The following is an 8,255-nucleotide window of genomic DNA, read 5'->3' on the forward strand; positions in this document are numbered from 1 at the left end:
GTTTCAGCAGTTCACTTTTATGACAAATACCATTTCTGAAGAATGTTTGATGGCCCGAGGAGGCCAAAGTTGCAAGGCCAGGTAAATTGCAAAGAGCATAGGTTAAGGCACAAGCAAACAATTGTTTTACTTCTCACTTTGCTACTCCCACTCCCTGGCTAGTCTCCTCTCTACCCACCTAGTGGCATCGCAAAAGCCAGGATACATCCTGTTCTCCACCAGGAACAGAGAGCCAAAAGGGAGAAAAGTGGCAAAAGCATTCGGAAGAAAATCTTTAGATATCTTTCCTCCTGCTCCAGCGATAAATATGGTCATCAACAATGGACCCATTTTTCAAGCTATAGTTCAAGACTCAGACCACTACTCAGTGGACTTCAAAAGGCTTAAAAAACCATGAGTGACATTTCATGAGCACCAAGTTCTTTTGGAAATTTCTGAAATCCTTATGGATGGTGGAGAATTAATAAACAGCAGAAAAATAAATGCTTCCTTCACGGCCGGCTGATTCCAGCTCACCTGCCCGGTCCGAGGGAGGACCAGTATCAGATGAGTGTAAGAGGGGAGAGAAAGATGGATGATGCAATTCAGAAGTTCTGTTCGTGCTAGTGCTTCGGTAGGAGTAAGGGGATTGCATACAAGGTTGTTAACTTCTGGAGTTCCAGGATGGGCACCAAAATAATTGACTCAGTTTTTCCGGAGCCAAGTATCCAGTTGTGCTTACTTCTTGTCTATTTCACAGTTTGTAAACATCTTGTTAATATCTCCAGTGAGAGGCTGATTAGTCTGGGAGAGGGGATGAAGCAGTCATTTAATTTTGCACTTATTGGTTGTTCTAGTGAGAGGGGTTTTTTTTTGCAGGAGGAAGTTGGAACATGGCTAAGATGAAGCTTTGGTATTTTTTTTTTTGCAGATTTCAATTGACCATATCTGTGCCATCCATTATTATGAATTGGTTGTATCTCACCATTAGATTAGATTGGGAGTTCATGAGTTCTAATCCCGCCTCCACCACTTGTCAGCTGTGTGACTTTGGGCAAGTCATTTAACTTCTCTGTGCCTCAGTTACCTCATTTGTAAAATGGGGATTAAGAGTGTAATCGCCACGTGAGACAACCTGATAACGTTGAATCTACCACAGAGCTTGGAACAGTGCTTGGCACCTGGTAAGCGCTTAACAAATACCATCATCATCGTTAGTGGTTATATGCTATGAAGCCCCATTGTGGGTTCACAATGAAGGAGAGACAGCAATGTCTGTGATTTTCTCCCAGATGGTAAAAAGCTGTCCTCAGGATGAATTGCTCAACCAAGTGACATGGGGCCATAAAAGGGGCCCTCACTACATTTTCTTGGGCACCATATGCAAGAGAAGCTCTTTCTAAGGCACGGATGTTTTCTCATCATTATTGGCATTGTCTTCAAGCACAAAGGACAACTATACTGTATGTCATAAACTGTGAGCCCCATGTGGGGCAGGGTCTGTGTCCCCCTAGATTAACTTGTATCTACACCAGCACTAGAACAGTGCTTTGCACATAAGAAAATAAATAAATAAATAGAGTAATAAATATGTACAAAATTGAGCGCTCACTGTGTGCCGAGCACTGGACTAAGCGCCTGGGAGGTGCAGGTTGCCTCCAGGAGGCCTTCCCAGACTGAGCCCCTTCCTTCCTCTCCCCTCGTCCCCCTCTCCATCCCCCCCATCTTGCCTCCTTCCCTTCCCCACAGCACCTGTATAGATGGATATATGTCTGTACATATTTATTACTCTATTTATTTACTTATTTATTTTACTTGGACATATCTATTCTATTTGCTTTGTTTTGTTGGTGTGTTAGGTTTTGTTCTCCGTCTCCCCCTTTTAGACTGTGAGCCCACTGTTGGGTGGGGACTGTCTCTACGTGTTGCCAACTTGGACTTCCCATGCGCTTGGTACAGTGCTCTGCACACAGTAAGCGCTCAATAAACACAATTGATTTATTGATTGATTGATAGGAAGCAAGTAAAAATACCATAATAATAATATTAAGTATCTGTATGAAAGCTGAGATTGTAAGTAACACATAATGCTTAATTCATTTCATCTTCAAAGTCCTAGTGGAGAAAATTAGCAAGTATTTGGTCTAGATTAGAGCTCACAATTTCTTTAATTTTCTTTTTTCAAGAACAAATCAAAATTTCCAACCCAGCCTCTATTCTTTCTCCATTTGTTTATTAATTCTCAGTTACTATGCATTAAACTGTGAGACTGGTTCTTAGATTCCTTTTTAACACTTCCTTTAGTTGTAGGAATACTGTTCCTGATTGTGCTAGCCAGCCTGTTTATTGTCCAACAATACCCGGAGTACACTGTGAAATGGAAACCCATATCAAAAGGCCAATATATCCTTTGAAAACTGAGCGTGTGGGGCCAACATGACATTGAGCTTCAGACCAAACTGAAAGTGTAGAACAGTTGTGTCCACTCTTCTATTATTTGGCTGTAAAACCAGGATCTACCTCAGATATTTCATCCAACTTTTTGAGCAGTTACTACCTTAGTCTCATCTGCATGCATTTCTCCGCCTCCAAAGATTAAGATCACAAGCAATGCTGTCCTGAAACACATTCAGTCTCCCAGCATCAATTGTTGCACCACAATTCGACTGGATTGAATGCATAAGAACAATGGAGAAAACAGCAAAATACCCCCAGCAACTGTTAGAAACAATGGAGACAGAAGAAAAAATTTACAGTTAACGTGGAGCATGATTTCAAACAATACTACATAGTGGTGAACTACTGGGATATTTCAGCTGCAAGTCTGATTGGGAATGGAGAGCCTGTCTCAGAAACTTCGAAAAGAACAATACATGAAGAAACAAAATGGAAAGCATTGCCAGGCAGTGCAGGGTACTAATTATAGTATTCGTTAAGCACTTACTATGTGCCAGGCACTGTACTAAACGCTGGAGTGGATACAAGCAAATAGGATTGGACACAGTCCCTGTCCCTCTTGGGGCTTACAGTATCATTCATTCATTCAATCGTATTTATTGAGCGCTTACTGTGTGCAGAGCACTGTACTAAGCGCTCAGTCCCCATTTTACAGATAAGGTAACTAAGACACGGAGAAGTTGTGACTTGCCCAAGGCCACACAGCAGACAAGTGGCGGAGCCGGAAATAGAACCTAAAGAGTAATGCAAATGAAAACTTTGTGTTTAAGGAATTGTAGAGAAGCAACATGATCTGAAGCACGGGCCTGGGAGTTGGAAGGACCTGCATTTTAATCCTGGGTCTGCCACTTGTCTCCTATGTGACCTTTGGCTTAGAACAGTGCTTTGCACACAGTAAGCGCTCAACAAATGCCATCATTATTATTATTATTTGGCAAGTTACTTAACTTCTCTGTGCCTCAGTTATCTCATTTGTAAAATGGGGATTAGGATGGGGAGCCCTGTGCTCTGCACACAGTAAGGGCTCAATAAATACGATTGAATGAATGAATGAATGAATGAATATGGGACGTGGAATGTATCCAACCAGGTTAGCATACATCTACCCCCACTTTACTAAGTGCCCAGTACAATGGCTGCATAATAGGTGCTTAACAAGTGCCATAAAAAAATTTGTTCAGCCATGCAACTGCTTTGGCAGCCACACCTACACCCAAATAAGCAATCATCATCTTCAAACCCAAAGGAACCTTACAAATATTTGATGTTACACATTAAGCTGCTTAAATATAAAACTTTGAGTAAACCGACCTCCAAGAGCATGAAACTACAATTCTTCTGTAATGTTTTCTTTCTTCACTATGCATTTGGGAGAGAATGCTGTTTAGGGAATTAGAAAATGTTCTTCTAATAATGTGCATCTATCTGGATAGAAAGTGGTGTGCTGTCAGAAAAAAAAGTGCAAGCGTTTGGCATCCATCAGGGCTATGTACTATAATGTGAGTTATCAACATGGGGCTCAATAAGAAAGAAACCCCCATGGTATAGGAGAATTGAGTAAATGTTTTCCCTACTGATTTCAGAAATCCCAAGTCCCTGGCAATATTAACATCCAATTGGAAAATGGCAAAAAATTTGACATAGTCATTGTACTTATTTTCTGGACTGCTTTATGGCAATATATGTGTCCTTTCCTAGACTTTTAAGGATTTATGGTATTGGATATTCATATCTTAGAACTGTGGTGCATAGATAACAGGTCATCTAAGCCATTCTCCTGCTCCTGATGGAACCACATCCAAACCATCCTGGGCAGATGAATGTCTTCTGTTTTTAAAGTTCTCCACATGGGGAGATTCACAGGCCTATTTATCATACTGCTGAAGTAGTAGCTTGTCAACATTAAAAATAATACACCAAGAGTTAGAGTTAATCTCTAAGCCTCAGATCCAGTCATTTAAAGATATTCTTATTTTGGAAATGCATGTTGAAGTGGTTAGGTTTCAGGTTATATTTCCATTCTTATTTTATCACTGAACCATTGGTTATGCAGTGGAAAAAAATACCTAGAAGACACTCTGTCTTTAGTGCATTTCTTTATGAAACCTAACCTGACATACTGAATTGTCTGTTGCTTTAGCCTACCACATTATCTGCCTCCATTCATTTCATAAAGTCTGAAGACATATGGGTTGGACAAATTTATCTTTGCAAAAAGGTAATCAAACAGCATTCACTTAACTTTTCCTTTTCCAGAAGGGCACTTTGGTTGGGTGAATATTATAAGCCATGGACATTGCATTTTTTCTACTTGAAGCAGGTACTGATATGGTTAATGATGATGGTGATGCCGCCTCTTCTTCTGAAGTGTGGGGAATTTCTAGGCTATCCACAATTACACTGTTGAAAATAGTCCATCTTTTACTGTTTCTGGGCCAAGATATGTTTGATAACATATCCGGCAAAAGAACTTCTTTTTAAGGAAAGTGATTTCAGAATAAGCACTTCAGTCCAATTTGACTTTATCCAGTTTAGACAATGGTTTTAGAATGATTTTCTAAGTGTGTTGTAATACTTTTGAAACCATAATCTGAGACAGGGTAGTCTAAGGAAAGAGCACAAACGTCGTCTGACTTGATTTATTTAGTCAGTAGGGTTTAAGCATTTACTCCGCGCAAATGTCTGCTACATGTGGGATGTCTGAGGTGATTTTTTTGTGTCTGCCCCAGCACTTGGTGCAGTGCTTGGCATGTACTAAGTGCTTAACAAATATTGCAAGAATAATAATTATTATTCAGTGCTTGGATGAGTACATTAGAGTTAGAAGTCAAGATACCCTTAAGGGGTTTAATCTGCTTCAGTCTAGTTCAGTGTTTATTCATTCATTCATTCAATTGTATTTATTGAGCACTTACTGTGTGCAGAGCACTGTACTAAATGCTTGGGAAGTACAAATTGGCAACATATAGAGACGGTCCCTACCCAACAGTGGGCTCACAGTCTACAAGGGGGAGACAAACAACAAAACAAAACAAGTAGACAGGTGTCAATACCATCAGAATAAATAGAATTATCACTTAGAGCTCAATAAATACCGTTAATTTCATTGAGTCCAGTATCTGCCTCTCATCCTATGGCATGGCCTTAGGTAAGTCACTTAACCTACAGAATGTATGTTTCCCCATTTTTTTTAAAATGAAAGTTTCATCTATACTTGACATCCTTTAATAAAAGCTATTTTATTTTAGCTATTTAGGATGTAGGAAAGAGAAACAAGGATTTAGAATCAAATTCTACTTCAGTTTCTGTGAGGAATAATCTCATTGCAATGCCATTTCTTTTCCAATCATTAAGTGGATAGCTGCCTCTGTGGGAAATATGTAATGATATTTTGCAACCCTGTTAAAAAATTCACCTCAGATATTTAAATTCATAAAAATATAAATAATCTTTTCCTGACTGTCATTGTTTTAAGAATAGGGGTAGCATAAATCAGCTATCTAAAAATACTTGGCTAAATGAGAGTCATCATTTTAACTTATTGAAATCGCACTTGCCTAGTGGGTGATTTTTGTTAGACCCAATTTAGCATTTCTTGGGCAGAAGGTTTGAGCTAATTTGCAGGGCTGTTTTATTCAGATGTAAGTTTAATGGAACATGAGCTATGTTGAGAGATTGCCAGTTATTCTTGTGTTCCATCACCTTATAGCTTTCCTTGACTCCCTACTTTCCAAATCAGTAACCAGTTTATTAGTAAAACCACATATGACTGCTGACTACCCTCAAATTGAAATTTAGCCTAGGCCTAAATGATGAGCAACAAAAATGCTGCCTTGTCGTAAACCTCTTTTTGAAATGAACAGAAACCCGACAGAAGTTCAGAGTAACATGAAAATTTGGCTAGGGTCATTTTTTTTCAAATTTCTATTTCTTGTCTGGGTCTTAAACTATGAACCAACATCATTTCTTTACTTCTAAGTAGCATGAAGTATCCCGGACAGGTAGAAGATTCTATAGAGGGCAGCCTCTTTTTAACAACTCTATGGCGTGGGTGCGTATAGTTACGACTCCAAAAGAAATAGCTACTGTATGGGACACTGAAGTGAAGCTAATTTCAAGTAAGGAGGAAGGAAAATACTAAAGAATCTTTGAAGCTCAACCTTGAGCAATGCAGCACTGCTATTGTTGGCTGTTGGGAACCGACACAGGATCACCTAACAGGAAGCAGGGATAGCGTAACTCTTTTTGAGCAAAAATGCCCTGCTGCTTATCAGATGAAAAGGCAGTACTGCTACCATCAACATTCCTGACACTAAAGTATTTGATGAAAGGTGACCAGATTTGGGGAAATCACAAAATAGGACTAGGGCAAGTCCGTAAAGACTGCAAAGATAGAGTGCCGAGCCGGGGAAAGACGTCGAAGTAGGGAAAGAGAAAAACCGGGGAAGGAGAAGGGAGGGATATGAAGGACAGATGAGAATGTGGAATGGTCCTAAAGGGGCGGAGATGTGGGGTGTGGGGAATGGACCAGTGGACAGGAGCCACGCACCCAAACATAAAAGAAGGAGTGTGGCTTAGTGGAAAGAGCACGGGCTCTTCTAATTCTAATCCCGGCTCTGCCACTTGTCTGCAAACCATTTAACTAACTTCTCTGTGCCTCAGTTACCTCATCTGTAAAATGGGGATTAGAATGGTGAGTCCCATGTGGGACAATCTAATTACCCTGTATCTATCCCAGCGCTTAGAACAGTGCTTAGCACATAGTAAGCGCCTAACAAAGACCATAATAATAATAAACGTGCACACAAGCTAACAGGTAATAAGGCACACCTATACGAAGGCCCACCGTCTCTTCCTCTTCAGTGGTGGCAAGAGCAGACATCACTTCAACTGATTCTCTCCACTACTCCCCACTGACTAAAGTGAGGCCCTCAAAAATCGGGGCTTTTTGAGTCTAAATTACAGGATACTTACTAAAGAAAAGGCAAGTGGTCATATATTGGTCTTTTTCACACGCATTCATTCATCAATTGAAAAAAAGCAAAATTTAAATAATAGGAAGGAAGCCTTTGTGGAAGGACATTCCTCAAATTATTTTTTTCCTTTTAGAACTTTGTCCTCCTCTTGGACTCTCTCTTGCAACCTTGATTCCTTGAGTCCCGGATGCCAATGGGCCTCCCACCAATCAATCATTAGTATTTATTGAGTACCTACTGTGGGGAGAGCACTGTAAAAAACTCTTGGAAGAAAAGAGTAGAATTAGTAGACTTGATCCCCACCTTCAAGGAGTTTATGATCCAGTGGGGGAGGCAGACACTAAAATAAATTACAGGTAGGAGCAATAGCGTAAAAAGTGCTACATGGAAGATATTGGGGAGATCAGGGAAAGCAATGATATGTTACTTCCCTATCAGAAAGTTTATTTTGATTCTCTTCCAAAATGAATTTTCTAGGGCAAAGATGGTAATACAATTTCCAGGTCTTTGTATTCATTCTCCAGGGATGGAAAATTTGGATTCCCAAATCGGAATGTGCTATGAAGCATCTGGAGGGAGGCTCCAAACCAGAATTAGCTGGGGGTTCCTGTGGTCGACTGAAGAACAGTATAAAGTGAAATGCCGGGAGTAAGAACAAGTGTGAAATATCTACAGGAACTCCAGGGATTCTGGCAGGTCAAGATGTAGCAAATTTTAAACTAATTACCCTGCTTATTTCCTCCCTTTTTTCCTTTCCAACTTATATAGGGAGTACTTTGTCAGTGCCTAGAGCAAGAGTTCAATGTGAAATACAGTTTGAATCCTGGTTTCTATGAGTAGATT

The sequence above is a fragment of the Tachyglossus aculeatus genome, chromosome 12, assembly GCF_015852505.1.
Source record: "Tachyglossus aculeatus isolate mTacAcu1 chromosome 12, mTacAcu1.pri, whole genome shotgun sequence".
Classification (NCBI taxonomy): domain Eukaryota; kingdom Metazoa; phylum Chordata; class Mammalia; order Monotremata; family Tachyglossidae; genus Tachyglossus; species Tachyglossus aculeatus.